The following is a 19,904-nucleotide window of genomic DNA, read 5'->3' on the forward strand; positions in this document are numbered from 1 at the left end:
GCCTATCTGCGCATGCACAAGCTGCGTTTGTCCGATAATTACGTTCTACACACCTGCAGAACTCAGGATTTATATATACATTAGACCAATGCAGAAGAGATAGTACTGCATAGATAGTATAATGTAGAAAAATTTATTAAAATATGGTAGAACACATAGTAAAGAATATGCAACAACAACTACCCTCAATTAGCACACTGAATATTGTTCAGTCAAACCAATATAGTTCAACTAGATAGGTTTCACTACTAATTTAAGTGGGAAGAGGTTCATCCCAATATGGGATTTCACACTCAATTCACACCAATGCTCTCTAAGGGATCCATATATATATATATATAAAATATTATACAGATAGAAATTGTCTCTAGAACCAAGTGACTGATTCCACCTATACCATATGACTATATGCAAGTAATGTGTGTATACACAAGTTTTCTACCATAATTCAAATACATTACATTTACTGAATTTATCCAGGGTTGAAGAACAAAAATAAACATATTGTTTTCGTAGAGTAATAGTCAATATGTAAAGTGGGCCTCTGCGACCTTCATGCAGCCATCACATTGCTTCACAATTAGTGCATATCTACAGACAGAAAAAAACAGACAATTAATATATAGTACACTTAAGCACAATAATGAAGTTTAAAAATACACGTAAACAGCAGAGTCCAAATCAGACTTCTGAATTACATAAATGTATAGGACAAATATACCATTAAGCGAGTCCACCAACAGTATCCTACATGTATCTAGAGAGAAACCACCTTCTCTTCTAAGGTTCGGCCCGAGTTAAATTTCTCTGAATGTACTGTTTACCCTGTGTTGACTTCAGGGAATAAGTCTCAATCGCATGAATGCTCTGAGGAGGCTGAAATTGACTTTTGTTAAACAAGCCATAATCTTTCAGATGAAACATCTTATTAGTAGTAACAGCAGATATCACACTTGCATTAACATTTCTAGATTGCATAGAGAAATATGCTTTTAGTCTTATTGACCAAAAAAACCTCTCCAAATCAAGGTCCAAACTGAACCAATCAATGGGGTTATTAGGGCAATATGACAAACCACGATTTAATACCTTAATCTGTGAGTCAGTCAATGTAAGAGAAGAGATATTCACTACTAGATCTAGGGATTTTTCTTACGGGTCTGATATTGTCGACCTCCTGTAATGATCCTGCCTCTGGTCTTGTTGTGGTTCAGCCTTTCTCTGGTGTTTCCTCTCACCCCTGTGGGATCGCTTTCTCCTATAGTTGGAGTGTCCACACCATCTCCTAAAAAAGGAGTGGAAAACTGATCATCAGATAACTCGGAATCTGTAACATATGGATCAACACCTTTCTGGCGTCTTCTGGGTCCTCTTTCCGATTTCCTAGGACCCCTGGAGTCGAACTCTTCATTCTGCCAGCAGTAGATTTTCCCTGTGGCGTAATCATCTAGGTCTCGCTGCCATTTTTGGCGTTTGGTTTTTTCTATGTCGGCACGGAATTTCTGTAAAAATACGGACATTTTTTCCTTCAGGGTATGTAGTTCTTGTGTAGGCAACATGTCCACCATCTGGATTTCTCTATCACTCAGTCGTATTTTGACCAGTTCGATCTCTTTTTGTAGTAATTCAATGTTGAGTAACATCAAGTCCTGGGAGTACTTATTAGATATAGCTTCAAACCTTTCCTTGAAAGGTATGTTTGTGGGAAATAGGTTAGGTCTCAGATGAGAGCGCATGCCACGTGCGTTGAAAGTTCTATACATACACTTAATTTTTGTATACTGTACATTGATTGGTTTTATGCTAATTATTGGATGTACCTCCTATTTATACCTGACAATGTGTGTAGTGTTGTACAGCTTGAGAAAGGTTCTGTGACGAACCGAAATGTCGCTGCTCACTTGAGGTGAATAAATCCACCCTTTTTTTCATCTATCTGGAAGTCCTGGTACTGTTATTTCATCCTATGGTTCATATATATGTACTGAGCTCTGTTCTGGTGCTGTATATATGTACTGAGATTGGTTCTGGTGTTGTATATATGTACTGAGCTTTGTTCTGGTGCTGTATATATGTACTGAGCTTTGTTCTGGTGTTGTATATATGTACTGAGCTTTGTTCTGGTGCTGTATATATGTACTGCACTTGGTTCTGGTGCTGTATATATGTACTGAGCTTGGTTCTGGTGCTGTATATAAGTTCCTAGCTTTTTTCTGGTCCTGTATATATGTACTGAGCTTTGTTCTGGTGCTGTATATATGTACTGAGATTGGTTCTGGTGTTATATATATGTACTGAGCTTAGTTCTGGTGCTGTATCTATGTATTGCACTTTGTTCTGGTGCTGTATATATGTACTGAGCTTTGTTCTGGTGCTGTATATAAGTTCCTATCTTTATTCTGGTCCTGTATATATGTACTGACCTTGGTTCTGGTGTTGTTTTTAGGTACTGAGCTTTGTTCTGGGGATGTATATATATATGTACTGAGCTTGGTTCTGGGGCTGTATTTATGTACTGTGCATGGTTCTAGTGCTATATTTATGTACTGAGCTTTGTTCTGGGGATGTATTTATGTGCTGAGCTTGGTGCTGGTGCTGTATATATGCACTGGGCTTGGTTTTGGTGTTGTATTTATGTACTGAGTTTGGTTCTGGTGCAGTATATATATGTATTGAGCTTGGTCCTGACACCATATCTGTGCATTAGCTGCCAGATCCGTCGTGGCTTACTGTGCACGCCGCACTGTCCTCCACCCTTCTCATGTGCACAGCCTAACTAAATGGGCTGAGCACGCTCAGGATATTGAATGTGCGCATATAGGTCTATACGTAATGGGTGAGTTTAATATAATGTGTAGGTAGGTCTGTACGCTTATGTAATTATATAGATAGTGTGGCAATCCACACTAAAACATTCTGGACAGGGAATTTCTTTATTTAGAATCCACTTTAATGTAGGGGGTATTTGGAATATCGTAATTGTTTTATTTTATTATTAGAATAATTTTCCAATGGCGGGATACACCGCAAAACACCGTGAATGCCGCCCACCTCCCCCGCGGCGCGTATGTCTTTGTCCACAAAACAGGGAACCTGATGTTAAAAATTTGAATCCTAACCCTGCAGATGACCGATGTGCCACTCAGCATCCGGCATTTTAACCGCATCTGAGTGGCACCCGATAGTCTTTACGGACCCATTCACTTTAGCGGCTGAATCGAATCCGTGAAACTGACCCGATTCTCCGATCCGTGGAAAGATAGGACATGTCCTATCTTTCCACGGATCACTGATGGGATTCGGCCTGTTGTGTGCATGAGGCATAAATATTACATAAATGTGGGCCAATGTCTCTATTTATCTGTCAGAAGGTATAGTAAATACTATTCTCAGCAGGTAAACAAAGGGCAGTGGGACAGGAAACAAAACATTCAATATTAGTAACATCCTCCAAAACCAACTCTAATCTCCCTGGTTTATATTATTATTTTACCACGAATAGCCACGGTTTTGGAATGCAGTCTTTGGGTCTGCAGATGAAACACCCTTTTTTGCCTTGTCTCCCCTGCAAATGACTACCGGGAAGTGTAAGTACACCCTAAGGCCCCTGAACATGGCCGTAGCTGTGTGTACATTTGTGGGTCGTGCGAACATTAAAAAGTTTAAAAAGTTTTTTTAATATTTTTTGCGACATTTCTAAGGCCCGGACACTTACCCGTAAATATATGGGAAGGTGTCCCTGGCCCATAGAATGAATGGATCAGTATTTTTATCAGCAATTACGGATCCGTAAATGTGGATAAAAAATTACGGTCGTGTGCATGAGGCCTTAGTGCTCCTACATTAATTGAATCTTTACAGAAAAACCCTCAGGAGGAGAGATTCAGAACTGTCTGAGCTAAAACCTCAATATGCAATATACAAAGGGTCGGTTAATTCAATTTTTTTGCCCAGAACTTGCAATATAATGTCAAATTATGTGACAAGAAATGTGATTTAACTGCAACACTAAAATGTTACTATTATTAAAAGCTGAGTGCACAGTCCCATACAATAGTGCATAGACTGCATTTCGGGTGCACTTTAATGTCACAAGTTTTATAGAGATTTACAGTCATGTATTAGAGCTACTACGAGTTTAAAACATGCAAGGGTTATTTACTTCTTGTTATCTAAGATAAATTGTACTGTAGTTTTAGCTGAGTTACCCTGCAATGTGAATTTGTCCGATGAATATTGGGGTCGTGGGTTGAGGCATACATCAGTTGTGTCTAGCGAGTTGTTCTTTGTCTGATTCGTACAAACCTCATTAAATTTTTGTGCACTGGTACGGCGTCCATAGTATGCAATGTGTTTCAGTATCATAACTGATCAATGGGATGTCAAAACTGGTTCCATAGGAAAGCATGTGAACAGTTCTGGTTCTGTACCGCGCCAGAGGGAAACAAAAACTTAAATAAGCACTACACTTTGAACAAATTTTACATAAATCAATAACACAATCGAATATAATAAACTTTGTAATATATCTTTTTAGAGAAAAATGCCTCTTTCTCTACTTATTAGGCTCCCCCCCCCCCTCCTAACTGTTCCCTCACTAAATTTACTGCTTTCCCCTGTCTTGTCTTAGACAGAATTGACTCTCAGATCACTGAGGGACAAGGTTACAGCTGAACATTGAAGTCTATAGAGAGAGGAGGTGGGAGAAGGAGCAGAGTAAGAGATAGAGGAGAAAATCACATAACCTGCAGCTTATAGTAAGATTTATATCTCAGCCTAATGCTATATTCACAGCTACACTGCTCATTACTGCTGTATGATGTCCTCCAGGATGCTGCTGTTTCTATATATGTGATAGAGATAGGAGAGCAGGATTCTCCACTGTCCTGTGTGCAGTATATAGAGGACATTATAGCTGTTAGGCTCCGCCCACTAGTTCAGAGACTGAGAATTGAAAATAGAGCCTGCAGAGGAGAAAAAATGCAAAATTCAAGTCATATACTGGCCAGAAAATGTTTTATTTCTCATGTACACAGCTATGACAGCTTATTCTGAAAAGTCATCTCCAAGTGTAGGTACGCTTTAATCTTTTTTATTGGTAGAAAAACCATCCGCTAGAGGTGAGAGAGAGGTTATTTCTTTTATAGACTGCAATTGCCCTTAATCTCCAGGACTATGATATTATGAGGATTTAAAAAAACTATTAATATACAAGAAATGTTCAGCCACTCAGATTGACACTTGGGATCAGAAGGTAATTTTTTCTATTTTAGGGAAGATATGGATAATTTCGATATTTATTTACTTTTTTAAAAAACAAAATACAAAAAAAACCTTCCTCTAGATCAATAGGGATAAAACAAAGTTCTATAGTTTCTCCCATCCCTTCCCTTTCACCCATCCCTTGGTTAAACTTGACGGACATATGTCTTAATAACTATATGAAAATCACAGAGAAAATAACTATATTAATTTAAAATCACTGAAAAAGGCCATATTTACTCATACAAGGGCAGGTACAAACACCAGTTCCCAACAGGATGCAGACAATAAAAGTTGCCCTCTAGTCCAAGCTGATGGTATATTTATACATAGCCATTATCATAACAATCCAGAAATATGACAATGGACATTTTATGCAAAGGGAATCATTTCTCTCTCATAATCACCTGTATATTCAGGATGTTCATTGGATCAGATTAAACGTCTAGGCAAATTCAGGATGGTATAACCTATTAAGCTAAAGGGATGAAGTGCCATTTTTTCCTTTTTTAATTGTAATTTTTTTTTATATTTACACAATACCAACGCTTTACAACAAAAAGGAACACATACATGCTACAATCCAAGAGAGGGGAAAGTAATGTAGTGAGTAGCAAAGTAAAATGAGGACAAGTGAGGAACGGGCAAAGGGAATTGGAGAGAGGGGAGTAAACATGGTGAAGGGAGGAGAGCGAGAAGAGGGGAAAAAAATGGAAAACATTGCTGGGAAGAGAGGAAAGATACAAAAAGAGCATAAGGTTGAAACAGCAGAGACCAGTTACGACTTTTATCCCCTATCCGATTACTCAAGAAAAACTAAGCAGGGATTTGTACCAGGTAGTATTGTATATAAAGAATGAATTAGGTCATTGAACTTTTGTGTTTCCAGTGCTGGAGTACTTGGTAGGGAGATTAGGGAACCTTGTTTTGTACTTTGCCATATATCCTCCCAGAATACAGACTGTATATGGCCATAACATGTGCAATTTTTGTTCTGACCACAATGCTAACAGAGTGAAGAAGCAGAGGGGAAGAACATAATTCTTCATTCCTATTGTGATGCTTGGAAAAACTGTGGTGTGTTTAGGCCTATTGCCTGTAGAAAGCTCAGTCGCAAGTCATTTCTTCTTTGAACATGTGTAAAGGCACTTTTTTTTTTTAGAAAGATATTATGGAACAAATCTTGCATTCTATAGGTTTGATATTGCCTATAGATAATATATCAGAATATCATTTAATGCATATGATATAATGCATTGGCAGTAAGAATGAATTGCAACTTGCAAGACTTTTGGGCCACTGCAAAAGCAAACCTAGGTACTGTATTATATAGTGAATTGCACTATTAGATAAAGTACATGTACCTGCCATATTGCTTCCTTTGTAAGAGACGTGATTTGGTATTATAGTATAGGCAGTGGCAGGGAATTTGCATTCATTCCTACAGATTTTTATTTATTTAACACTGTTCTTTCCTATCTGTATGTATTTATTACATGAATTGCTCTTTTTATGACAAGGAATTATAAAAGTAATAAAACAGCACCAATACAGGAAAATCAAAATGCCCCTGGCATCCCAGTGGAAAAAAAATCAAGGAGGGACTTTGGTCGGAATAATTAATTTCTCATAATGCAATTTTCTAATAAAATGCTTGCAGTACCCCCTCTTGAATTATTTATACTTCATAGCAACCATTTTAAGAATATGAAAAAAACGTAAGCAGGGCCGGACTGGGACGTAAAATCAGCCCTGGCATTTTTAAGCAGACAGGCCCACCGCAGGCCATACGCAGCCACCAGTTTTGGGCTGGAGTACATGGGACCACCTTTCAGCTATACAAGACATGAGACTTATTAAACCAGGTGTATGAAAGAGGAATAGTCCTGATAGCTCCCACTCCAACTAATGCACTGCTTTTCGATGAGCATAATGAACATGCTCATTATTCTAGAGGATTTTTTTTGCGCAGACTTCTTTCCGCTGCATGTGAATGGAGTATAAAATAGCCCATTCACTTGTAATGGATGCAGAATGTTAGTGGATTTGAAAGGGATCTAGGTGTGGAATCAGGAACTTCCTAATCAAATCCTGATTGCGTGATCATGGCCTAACACTGACATATAAAGATTTCAAATTATACCAATATACAATGCTAAAATATCACCATACTGTAACCAAATAGTATGATTTACATTTTATATTCAGCCATATACACACACTCACATCCAGGACACATGATGCACAGATGCAACCCACAAGCTGGACACATGCTGCATTCGTGCCACTCACATCTAGGACACATGCGCACGCACACCACTCACACGTAGGACACATGCACACGCACACCACTCACACCTAGGATACATGCGCATGCACACCACTCACACCTACGACACACTTGCACGCACACCACTCACACCTAAGACATATGCGCACGCACACCACTCACACCTAGGACACATGCACACACACACCACTCACACCTAGGACACATGCACACACACCACTCATACCTAGGACACATGCGCAAGCACACCTAAGGACACATGCGCACACGCACGTCTTACACCTAGAACTCATCCCCCACTCACACCTGGGACATATGCCGCACATGCACCACTCACACCTAGGAGACATGAGCACGCACACCACTCACACCTAGGATATATCCTCCACTCTCACCACTCACACCTAAGACACGTATGACGCACGTTGTCTACCCACCCCACACAAATTCTAAACACATACCTCACATAACACTTACACATTAGACCTATACCACACAAACCACTCAAACTGAAAACAACACGCACACAAATGCCACTAATACATTAGAAGAAGACACAAAACTCACACAAATGCATATTTGTGTTAAGGTGGTAGTAGAAGGAGAAAGCTAATCACTGATTGGCTGATGCTCAGTTAACCAGCATTAGGTTTGATTTGTATATGCAGACTGGGCAGGTACTGATTCTCCTTTTCCTCTGCGGCGCCAGAGACGTGCGCTAATGAGCGAGGCATCGTGCAGAAAACAAGTCTAGAGCTCATTAGCTGGGGCTCGGCCAACAAGCCCTATACTTCATTTCTGCAGTGCTCCTTCCCATCATTGCAGAGTACACAGCAATAAATCTTGTGGTTTTAAACACCAGGAGGCAGCAGTTATTGTAATGTTGGTGCTTGTGTTCACCACTGTACGCAGGGCCGATTCTAGCTTTTCTGCTGCCTGAGGCGAAAATTGAAATGGCGCCCCCCAGGTTTTGATTGACATCCCCCTGGCTGTACATCACTAGCAGCCTCCTCCAACTCTTGCGGATGCGCCATTGCCTAGTACTGGCATGAATGGTGCAGCCGGGCAGAGCATACCTCGCTGCACAGTATGTGCCCAAGTAGTACAAGGCCATGGCGCATCTGAGAAAGTTGGAAGAGACTGGTAGTGATGTATAACAGCTAGAGGGATGTCAATCAAGCATGGAAAATTGGGATTGGAGGCAGGACTCTGACTCTTCAGGATAGCGGCACCGTGCCATGACCATTTAACCCCTTAAGGACGCAGCCTAGTTTGGGCCTTAAGGCTCAGAGCCCATTTTTCAAATCTGACATATTTCATTTTATGTGGTAATAACTTCGGAATGCTTAAACCTATCCAAGCGATTCTGAGATTGTTTTCTCATGAGACATTGGGCTTTATGTTAGTGGTAAAATTTGGTGAATATATTCAGTGTTTATTTGTTAAAAATTCCACAATTTTGAGAAAATTTAGATAAAATAGCATTTTTCTGAATTTAAATGCATCTGCTTGTAAAACAGATGGTTATACCACCAAAAATAGTTACTAGTTCACATTTCCCATAAGTCTACTTTAGATTGGCACCGTTTTCTGAACATTCTTTTATTTTTCTTGGACGTTACAAGGCTTAGAACATAAACAGCAATTTCTCATATTTTTAAGAAAATTTCAAAAGCCTTTTCTTTAAGGTACCTGTTCAGTTTGAAGTGGCTTTGAGGGGCCTATGTATTAGAAACCCCCATAAAACACACCATTTTGAAAACTAGACCCCTCAAAGTATTCAAAACAGCATTTAGAAAGTTTATTTAACCCTTCAGGCATTTCACAGGAATTAAAGCAAATTGGAGGTAAAAGTTTCAAAATTTCATTTTTCTTGCAGAAATTTCAATTTTATTCCATTTTTTTCAGTAACACAGAAGGTTTTACCAGAGAAACACTACTAAATATGTATTGTACAGATTCTGCAGTTTTTAGAAATGTCCCACATGTGGCTTTAGTGTGCTCGTGGACTAAAACACAGGCCTCAGAAGCAAAGAAGCACATAGTGCATTTTGGGGCCTCTTTTATTAGAATATATTTTAGGCAGCATGCCAGGTTTGAAGAGATGTTGAGGTGCCAAAACAGTAGGAATCCCCAAAAAGTGACCTCATTTTGGAAACTACACCCCTCAAGGAATTCACTTATGGTTGTTGTTACCATTTTGACTCCACAGTTTTGACACAGCACATATCTGAATTGGGCTTTAAAATTAAAAAAATGAAATTTTTTCCAATAAGAAGTCATTTTTCATCAAAATTTCTTATTTTCACAGGGAACAAAATACCCCATTTTGTTGCCCAATTTCTTATGAGTGCAGAAATATCCCATTTGTGGTGATAAATTGCCGTTTGGGCCCATGGGAGGCCTCAGAAGGGAAGGAGCGTTGTGTGTTCTTTGGAGTGCAGATTTTGCTGGATTGGTTTTCGGGTGTCACATTTGCAGAACCCCAGAGGTATCAAAACAATGGAAGTGACCCCATTTTGGAAACTAAACCTCTCAAGGAATTAATTTATGGGTGTTGTGACCATTTAGGCCCCACAGTTTTTTCACAGAATTTTTTTGAATTGGGCTGGGAATTTAAAAAAATGAAATTTTTTCCAATAAGATGTCGTTTTGGCTCAAAATTTCTTATTTTCACAAGGAATAAAATGCCCCATTTTGTTGCCCAATTTGTCCTGAGTGCAGCAACACCCCATTTGTGGTGATAAACTGCTGTTTGGGCCCAAGGGAGAGCTCAGAAGGAAAGGAGCGCTATGTGTTTTTTGGAGTCCAGATTTTGCTGGATTGGTTTCCGGGTGCCATGTTGCATTTGCAGAGCCCCAGAGGTATCAAAGCAATGAAACCCACCAGAAGTGACCCCATTTTGGAAACTACACCCCTCAATGAATTAATTTATGGGTGTTGTGACCATTTAGACCCCACAGTTTTTTCACAGAATTTTTTTGAATTGGGCTGTGAATTAAAAATAAAATTAATTTTTTTCCAATAAGATGTAATTTTGGCTCAAAATGTCTTATTTTCACAAGGAATAAAATACCCCATTTTGTTGTCCAATTTATCCTGAGTGCGGCAATACCCCATTTGTGGCGATAAACTGCCGTTTTGGCCCATGGGAGGGCTCAGAAGGAAAGGACCACTATTTGGCCTACTGGGGATTTTCTGGTGCGAAGTCATGTATACAGAAGCCTCTGAGGTACCAGTGCAGTTGAAACCCCCCAGAAGTGACCCCGTTTTAAAAACTACACCCCTTAAGGCATTCATATATAGGTGTAGTGAGCATTTTGACCGGAGACATACACTCCATACACTGTAATGTGGGTTCTCCTGGGTATGGCAATACCCTCAATGTGGCAGCTAACTGAGCACACAGCAGGGCCCAGAGGGGAAAGATGAGGGGGATAAGCTGTGCGGAGTGCATCAGGGTAAGTAAAACTGGGGTAGATTAAAAATCAAGGGATGTATGATACATTTTAAAACACTCTTTCATACAGAGCCCTGGTTTTTCGGGACACGTGTCACATTGATATATTGTGTCCTTCCTTATCCCGTCTTATAGCAGACTTTGCACCTCTTTTGACTTTTTCCCTTCTTGCCAGATTGGGGAACTTCTCCTGGAAAGTGTTGCCCTCATACGATGCGTGTGGCCTCGCTTCCAGAAGTACTGGGTGTCCCCCCTTCTTGGTCCCTAAAGATTAGGTTCTTGATAACCACCTCTTGAAATTCTAGGAAAGTTCCCCTCTGGCCTGCACATCGACGTAGCACGCACACATTGTACAATGCCATCTGTATGATGTGCACAGCCAGCTTCTTATACCACACCGCATGGCGCTGTAGGGCTTCAGGACTTGATCTGACAAGTCCACCTCTCCTATGTACCTATTGTAGTCCAGGATGCAGTCTGGTTTGGGGGTCTCTGTACTGGTACCTCATACAGGTACATCCCACACAATTTTTGCATTAACTCCCAGTTAGGGGGGGGGGGGCATTCTGGCAGCTGAATACTGGTGTCCTTCCCTATATATCCTAAATTTGTAAGTATACCCTGATGCCCTCTCGCACAGCTTATACATCTTCACGCCATACCTTGCCCTCTTACTCGGCAGGTACTGGCGGAATTGAAGCCTCCTTTTAAAATGTACCAAGGACTCATCAATAGAAATACATTTCTCGGGGGTGTATGCTTGGGAAAACTGGGCACTGAAATGGTCTAATAGGGGTCTCCGTTTGCATACGGTCCAAACTGGGGTCATCTCGGGGTGGGCACGGCTCATTATCAGTATAATGTAAGAAGTAAAGTATTGCCTCATTTTTATTTGTTTTTAGGTTCCAGTTCAGTTCTGAAGTTGCTTTGAGGAGCCTATATATTAGAAACCCCTATCAAACACCCCATTTTAGAAACTAGACCCCTCAAAGTATTCACAACAGCATATAGAAAGTTTATTAACCCATTAGGTTTTTCACAGGAATTTAGAGCAAAGTAGAGGTGAAAAGCGTAGTGCAGTGTATTAGAGCTGTCATCTACTCGCTGACAGTAAGCATAGTGGGTCCTGACTTTGTCAGGACCCACTAGGCTTCTGTAGATGGCATAGCCGGATGCCGTTGTTAGGCGTACGGTTGCCATAGCAACCATCGCTGCCCGCTATCATGTAGCAGGCCGTCGATGCTGGTCTAACCCCTAAGAAGCCGCGATCGCTATTGAAAGCGGCTTTTAAGGGGTTAATCAGCGGGGACACAGCGATCGGTCCCCGCTATAGGAGCTGCGGCAACTGCTGTACGAGACAGCAGCTGTCACAGCTCCTGTATGTGTCAGGAAGACGGCCAAAATGGCCGTTCCACCTGTGACGTACTATTCCGTCATGGAGCACGAAGGGGTTAATGAGTAATTAGCATATAACAACGGAAGCGATGAGATGACGTCATCGTGCCAATAGCGTCGTTGACAGGGCCGCCGTGAGGAATTTCTGGGCCTCATACAGATAAGTTGTCTGGGCCCCCTGTCCCTTATCGGGATTGGGCAATGGAAAGTGTGGTGCTCACGTTTGTACTTTCTACGCATTAACTGATTTTGGTGCTGATGTGCATTACTGTGAATGAAACCGTGGAGCAGTCAGTGACCGGTTAATGCCCTGGATTTTGTTCTATTTAGCCAAAACATATTCCACTGTATGGCATAAAGTGGGATATGTCGCCCAGGGAATGGCATTGGGGAAAATCCTGAAGTCACTGTATTGTCAGGACAGTGTTGTCAGGAGCTTTCCCAGGGCTGGAGTCCCTGAGCAGAGCTTCTACTAGCGCTCCACCCAGGGACTCTGGCGCTGTTCCTGATATCCGTGTATGTAAAGTGACGTCCGAAGCTTTGCAAAGCCTGAGTCCACGACCAGAGAGTCGGCAACACTCTGGCCAGGGATTCCGGCCCTGGAGAATCCCCTCACATCACTTTACATATATGGACAGTGATGTCAAGACCTTTCCCAGGGACAAAGTCCACGGGTAGAGTACTTGTGATGCTCTGTCTGGGGACTCCAGCATTGGGAAACTCGTGACATCACTGTCCATATAGTGATGTCAGGAGCGGTATACGTTTTTTGTGGAATCTCTCAGGATGGAATAGCAAAGTCTACTACGCTATTCCATCCATCAAAAAAAAAGGTATACCGACGTATACCAGCCCATCGTAAGCTAAAAGGGCATAATGGAGCCCTATGAGTTTTTGTTTACGTTGTTTATAGTGTACGTTCGGCGATTTTCTCTACGATAAACGTAGGGCAATTACACGATGTGAAGGAGGTGTTAAGAGAAGGGGGAGCACTTGAGAGGATATAAGGAGCACTAACTTTCTTACATTGCCATTAAAATCCAATGTGATTTTAAGCAGCAAAAATCTGAGGCTTACCCTTGGATTTCTGCCGCAGATGTGCCACAAGCGTGTAGCAGATCTGCACGAGAATTAGTCCCATTGTCATTCAAGTTGCTTATCCTCTGCTTTTCTGTGCAAAATAATTAGCATGTTACTTATTGCTGTGCTGTATTTCTTTTCATGGTGCAGACAAAAATACACGTGGAAAATTTTTCGTAGCATGTGAACTGGGTTGCAGAACCCTCATATGCATGGGATGCAGATTGTCATCGAAAGCCGTATCAAATCCAACACTTGTGAATGGGGCTTTAGGGTGAGTTAAAAAAACAACTCTGTTAGGTCAAATGCACATGATGCGTATAACGTAAATATTTTCCTCATGTATTTTCGTGCGCCAAATCCGCAGCGTAATACAGTACCAGCAAAGTAAATTAGATTTTATCGCTACGGATAGCTGTCCGTGCCGTAGAACTGTGCCAGGAAATATGGACCACGTCCTACTTTTCATTTTTTACGGGCCGTGCTTCCATACTTTGTATGGGAGAACTGCTTGAAAATTCGGCCCGTGGCTATCAGTGGCCAGCCGTGCCCGCAATCGTGTATGAGACCTTAGTCTATTTACACAGTGCGGTCAAATCCCATTTTTTCCAAAATCGTGGCAAAAACGTGATTTTACCGCACTTTGACTATAGCCTAAAGGCACTGTTTTATCATTTTTTGTACCCTTTTATTATGGTATTTTCATAATCGTGGCAAAAATCACAAGGTTTTGCAGCGATTTCTTAAAAATCGGGGCAAAACTGCGCCATTTTTGCAGCCATTACGAAAATCGCGGCAAAAACCGCTGGGAAAACAATTTTTTTAACATACTGTACTTTATATAATCTTCAAGTGGGGTCAGGAGGAATGGGGAGGAGGATGGGGAGCTGGGGACACTCACCAGCCTGCAGGTCCAGTCGGCTAGGTAGAGAAGGACCGGTCTGGGGGCGGAATCTCACCACGGAGCTTCTGCTTCTCATGCTGCATCTTCCTCTTCTGTAAGTCCTCTCAGGGCCCCAGCGTTAGTTACTTCAGAGTAAGGAGTGGGCCCTATTACATTACATTACATTACAGAGTCTGTTCCTTTCTCCAAGTGACTAACGCTGGGGGCCTCATTCAAATGTTTACAGCAGCTGAGAAGCGGACGGGCCCCTATTTTTTCATCATTGTGGTCGGGCACCTGACGGCAGTACCAGTAGTAGTGCCCTGATGGCGGCCCTGATCGTTGAAAGGCGCTGATTAGCAGGGCAAGTCATTCTGTCATGCCAATCAGCATCATTGTAAGGCAGTTACAATTAGTGCAGGAGGGGGTGGCGGCGGCTGGTTTCAGTGGCGCCATCGCCCCCTCAGAGAGGCAGCAGGCCGCCGGCACTAATTGTTTGGACGGCCAGCAGGCGGCCCACTGTTCACCGGCCCATCTGGCATTTGCTAGAACTGCCAGATGGCCAGTCCAGCCAATCTGCGTTAAAGAATCTGCCATAGATTCCCATAGAATGTTGGACACCCATAAGTCAATTAGGTCCATTATAAACTAAGACCACAACGCCGATGTGAACAAAGCCTAATACTTTCAATATTTTTATTTCTGTTTTGCTTCGGGAAATTGATACTGTATTTTTTGTTCGATTTGATATCATAAAACAAATAAACCTGATTCAGTCAGAAAATGTCTTTGTTCTTTTGCACTTGTTGTTGTTCAATGTAGGAAGCTTTTTTTTTTAATACTAATAGTCTGTAAATATGGTAAGTACTTTACTCACATTTCTAGTGACATTTTAGATGTATATCTTATCACAATGATTATTATTTAGTAATTTGTACGCACACTACTAACAGGTCTGTGCAGGAAACAGATTAGTTCAAATGAGAAAAAAAAATTGTGTTTTCTAGCCACTGATATAAACTTAAATTACATCTATAAAGGTTAAATTATCAGATGGGACTTTCCAAAGAATTACAGGGTGATTTCTCAAATACAATAAATTACCTTACATAATACATCACTTGCAAACCACAACCAGAATTTACTAGTGGCTTTCTAACAATTATATTACATATTATAATAACAAAAAAAATGTTCAAAATATTACAGAAACGAACAGGCCTGGACATATCTTCGTTCTACGATCTAGCTTAAAAACGTAGGAGCCAGCAATGACGTGCAGTAGGATCAGGTTCACACAACCGGTTATGAAGCAATTCATGCACTTTTAAAAGAAAAAATAAATATCCAGCAACTGGCCAGGCCTTACACGCCACTATTGGTTTTGCCACCCCCAGAAGTCAGAATACAGCTTCCCTTCCTAGTTGAAGTAGTGTCCCCCCACCCCATAAGTAATACAAATTGTGTCCCCATTGTCCTTAGCACTTCCACAGTCATCAGAACAGATCCTCTACTTCTCAAATAGGCACCCCAGTAGTCAGCTCAACTTCCCTAATTCCCAAGTTGCTATGGCAGGACATTGCCAAGCCCAACTCCTCTTCAAGTAGTCTCAGCAGGAGTACTCTCAGCCCACCCACCTCTTCCAATAGTCAGACCAGAGTCCCCCTCAGTCCACCCCCTCCCCAAGTACTAACAGAAAGAACTCACCTCCTGTTTACTCCCACAATGTGCCCTCATCTGGCACGATGTGTTTAAAAAACAATAAGCCTCAAGGGAGAGGGGATGTGTTTCTTTGCAGAAAAAAAATACTTATAGGGAGATCTAAAGTATCACTGTGGCTTCAGGTGAATTTTCAGAATAAGCCAATATGTGTAGGAATAATATATTTCTAACTATTATATGATGTGTTGAGGCATTTTGCATCTTTTTTCCCATTTTGCAGGCTTCATCTTTAATTATCAGTTTTAACTGAACTCAGCTCCAGAAGGAGAAGACTAATTCAATGAAAACAGCACAGAGAGAATCGGAGATCCTGCTCCCCTATCTCTCTCTGCCATACTCAGAAGCAGCATGGTGGACATTACAGTATATAGCAGTAATGAGCAGTGTTTCTATGACCTCTGCAATGGGGTAAGACAATAGAACATCATTAGAATTAGCAGCACATGGAGGGCATTATACAGCAGTATATAGCATTGTTTCTGTGAATCTAGCTCTGGGGTGAAAGAGTAGAACTACAAGCAGCATCATGTGTCTCTTTGCCTCTGTCTCTCTGCAGAAGCTCCCTCCTCCCCTCTCCATTGACATCTATGGATAGCAGCTGTAACCTGATCTCTCAGTGAGGCTGATAATACCTCTGATCACTGCCTCACTGAAGATGGATTTTACCAGGGAATTAAAACGGATCTGTTAGCTTAAAGAACCACTCCGGGTTATTTTTTGTTTACCCAATTGAATCCACAAAAGGGCATGTAATGTTAGTTAGTAAGTTAATATGACCGCTGTTCATAATCTGTAGCACCTTTCTTTTAGAATGACGATTCATGGGTTCGTCTGCCATCTTGCCCATCTCCCTGGCCTTGTTCTCAGAAGAGAAAGCAGCTACCTATAAGTGCCTACGCTGTAGCATGTTGGGACTGATTTCTTACAAGTCCTAAGCTGCTTCACCGCCTGTGATGCAGAGAGCGGTGGAGTCACTGCAGAGGAAAAGAGAATGAGGGAAGCAGGAGAATGGTGGGAGCAGAGCGAATGGGCAAGGATTACCTACAGGGGACATCATGCTGTAGTCCACCAGAAGTCAGGGACGCAGTGTGAAACTGACCTACGGTGAACACATTAAGAGCTATAGCCAGAGCGTTGTCAGAGTCGGGGGTTACGTCATCAGGCAGCCAGAAATGAAGGGCAGAATACAAAGCCTGGGAATGAGTGAATACAAAATTGGTATCATCACATCAAAACTGAGCAATAGTCTGATTGATTACCCCTTCCCCAAAAAAATATAAGGGCAGCATACCACAGCTACAGGTCCATATTCGTAGAAGGAAAAATGGCACAAAACAATTTTGTGCAGTTTGGCTTGTAGTTCGGAGTCTGCTGTATTTTTGAAGGGAAGCATTCTTCCCACCACTCTCTGCAATGACTGACAGTCTGCTGTGTATGTATGTATGTATGTACGTACGTATGTATGTATGTATGTATGTATGTATACACAGAAAGCCTGTCAATTACCTGCATGAGCAGCATGCCAAATTTGGCCTTATAAAAGGTTGTGCCAAGATCGACATTTCACACCTATCCACAGGGTAGGTGATAAATGTCTGATCACTTAAACGGGGGTCCCTCCTCAGTGCACGACTACAGTGGGGAGGGATGTCAATGGAATGGCGATCGAGCAATCACCCTGCTGCTCTATTGAAAGCCTATGGTGCTAATGGGGATAGCCGAGCGCTGTACTATGCTTTCTTCATCAGTACCATAGACCAGAGGCGTAGCTAGGTTATCCTGCACCTGAAGCAAAGATTCAGTTTGCCCCCCCCCGACTTCTTTCCTGACATTTCTTTCCCCCTCGCCATGTTTGCCTTCTCTACCAATCAATGAGATGTAATTTTTTTTTCAATTTTTTTTTTCTGTAACTTGAGCATAAAACCATTTGTACATTTTACAAGCAATATAGATATATAGGGGAGTTACCATAACAATTAATTAACAGGAAATAAATTAAATAGGTCAGTGCCTAACTAAAACAGATTGTATAACTGAGGCTAATGAGACTATATGGCGAAATAATGAAAATCTTCCTCTTGTAGATAGTGCCACACAGCCCCCCCCCCCCCCCCCCCCCGCGTTTAGATAGTGCTACACAGGCCCCCTTGTAGATAGTGCCAAACACCTCCCCTTGTAGATAGCGACACACAGCCCCCATGCAAATAAAAAAAACTTGTACCCACAGAGCCCCGCTTCCCCGACATATGAAGCAGCCCCCCAGCCTCCTCAGCAGCCTATAAGACGGGATCCTTGCATAGGCCTGCGTGATCCATTGACGTTATTTCGCAGGGATCCTGTCCCAGCGCCTTACTTTTGGCCAAATAGTGTACCTTACATTCTGGTTTGTTTCAATGGTGATTTAGCTTTGTCGTTTATAATGATTTTGTTCATTCTGTAATGGAAAGAATAACCCCATGCAATCGCTTGGTGAGCTTGCACTGGGCTGGTGCTTATACAAAGCCAGTACAAAAAAGTAGAACTGCAGTGTAAAGGATACACTGGGATAGTGAGGGATAGTGCATCAGCATGAGCCACTAATGAGACAAGAGCTGTGTTCACACTGCCTCAGACATTCCTTGCAGCTTCTGGAGATTTTCTTGCTTTAAAGGGAATGTGTCGCGAATTCCCCCCAAAAAATGTAAGCAAGTTACTTATTTTTATTATATTTTTTCATGTTTTTTTTGGTGTATTTTTTTTTCCCACAAGGTGGGAAGTATTAAAAATGAAATAATAATTTGACATGTTTTCCTATGTTGGCCACCAGAGGTAGCACTTCCCAGAATTACAGCAAGGGGAATGAGGCAAAGCAACCTGACTCACAGCTGCTGTAAATGTGGGAGGGAGACTCACTCCCCTACCTATTTTTGGCTACAAGCCAGGAAGAGGTGTCTTCAAATTGTCAACCAGTGTCCAGCTCCCATTTTGGGAGTGATTTTAGAAATGGACACACCAAAAGGCTAAGAATGATGAAAGTCAAGAGGGAAGCCCCTGTGGTGAATGACTTTTCAGTTGACAGGTCCACACGGTGTGTATTTTAAGTGGTTTTTGGTGCATTTTATGAAAAAAAATTGCTTGATTAAGCCACCCATTTAGATCAATGATAAAGAGTGTTGTTAGTACACACAACGCGCTTTTTTTACGCGAGCGTTGTTAACCCCTTAACGCCGTGTGACGTAATAGTCCATCACAGGCGTTGTCCTGTTAACGCAAACTGACGGACTATTACTTCAGAGCATTAACAGGGTACTGTGTCAGCAGACGCGTCTCCAGACATAGTTTTAAAGCAGTGATAGCTTAACGCTATCACTGCTTCAAGGCCAGGACCGGAGCTAGTCTCCGATCCGGCCGATTATCCCCTTAGTTCCTGCGCTCAAAAGCGAGTGCTGCATCTATGGTGTTTACAAGCTGATCGGAACCCTGCAATGAAATGGTGGGGTTCCGATGACTGCTCTTCCAGACCGGAGGTCTAACAATGGCCTCCTGTCTGCCAAGTACGGAAGCCTGCTAGGTCCCACCTAAAATGTGTCCAGCCACAGTAACAAGATGGAGCAGGCTCAGGAGCTGAGCCTACGACATCAGACGCCGGTGTCAGCTGTATGTTACAGCTGACTCCGTGCTGTAACGGCAGGGAACGGAGCTAGCTCCTATGACTACCATTAACTTCTTAGATGCCGCGATCAAAAGCGATTGCGGCATCTTAGTGGTTTGTAGCGATCGACATCGATACAACATATTGTGCACTAAAATGGCATATCAGCGGAAAATTGCAA

The sequence above is a fragment of the Rhinoderma darwinii genome, chromosome 1 (genome assembly GCF_050947455.1).
Source record: "Rhinoderma darwinii isolate aRhiDar2 chromosome 1, aRhiDar2.hap1, whole genome shotgun sequence".
Lineage (NCBI taxonomy): Eukaryota > Metazoa > Chordata > Amphibia > Anura > Rhinodermatidae > Rhinoderma > Rhinoderma darwinii.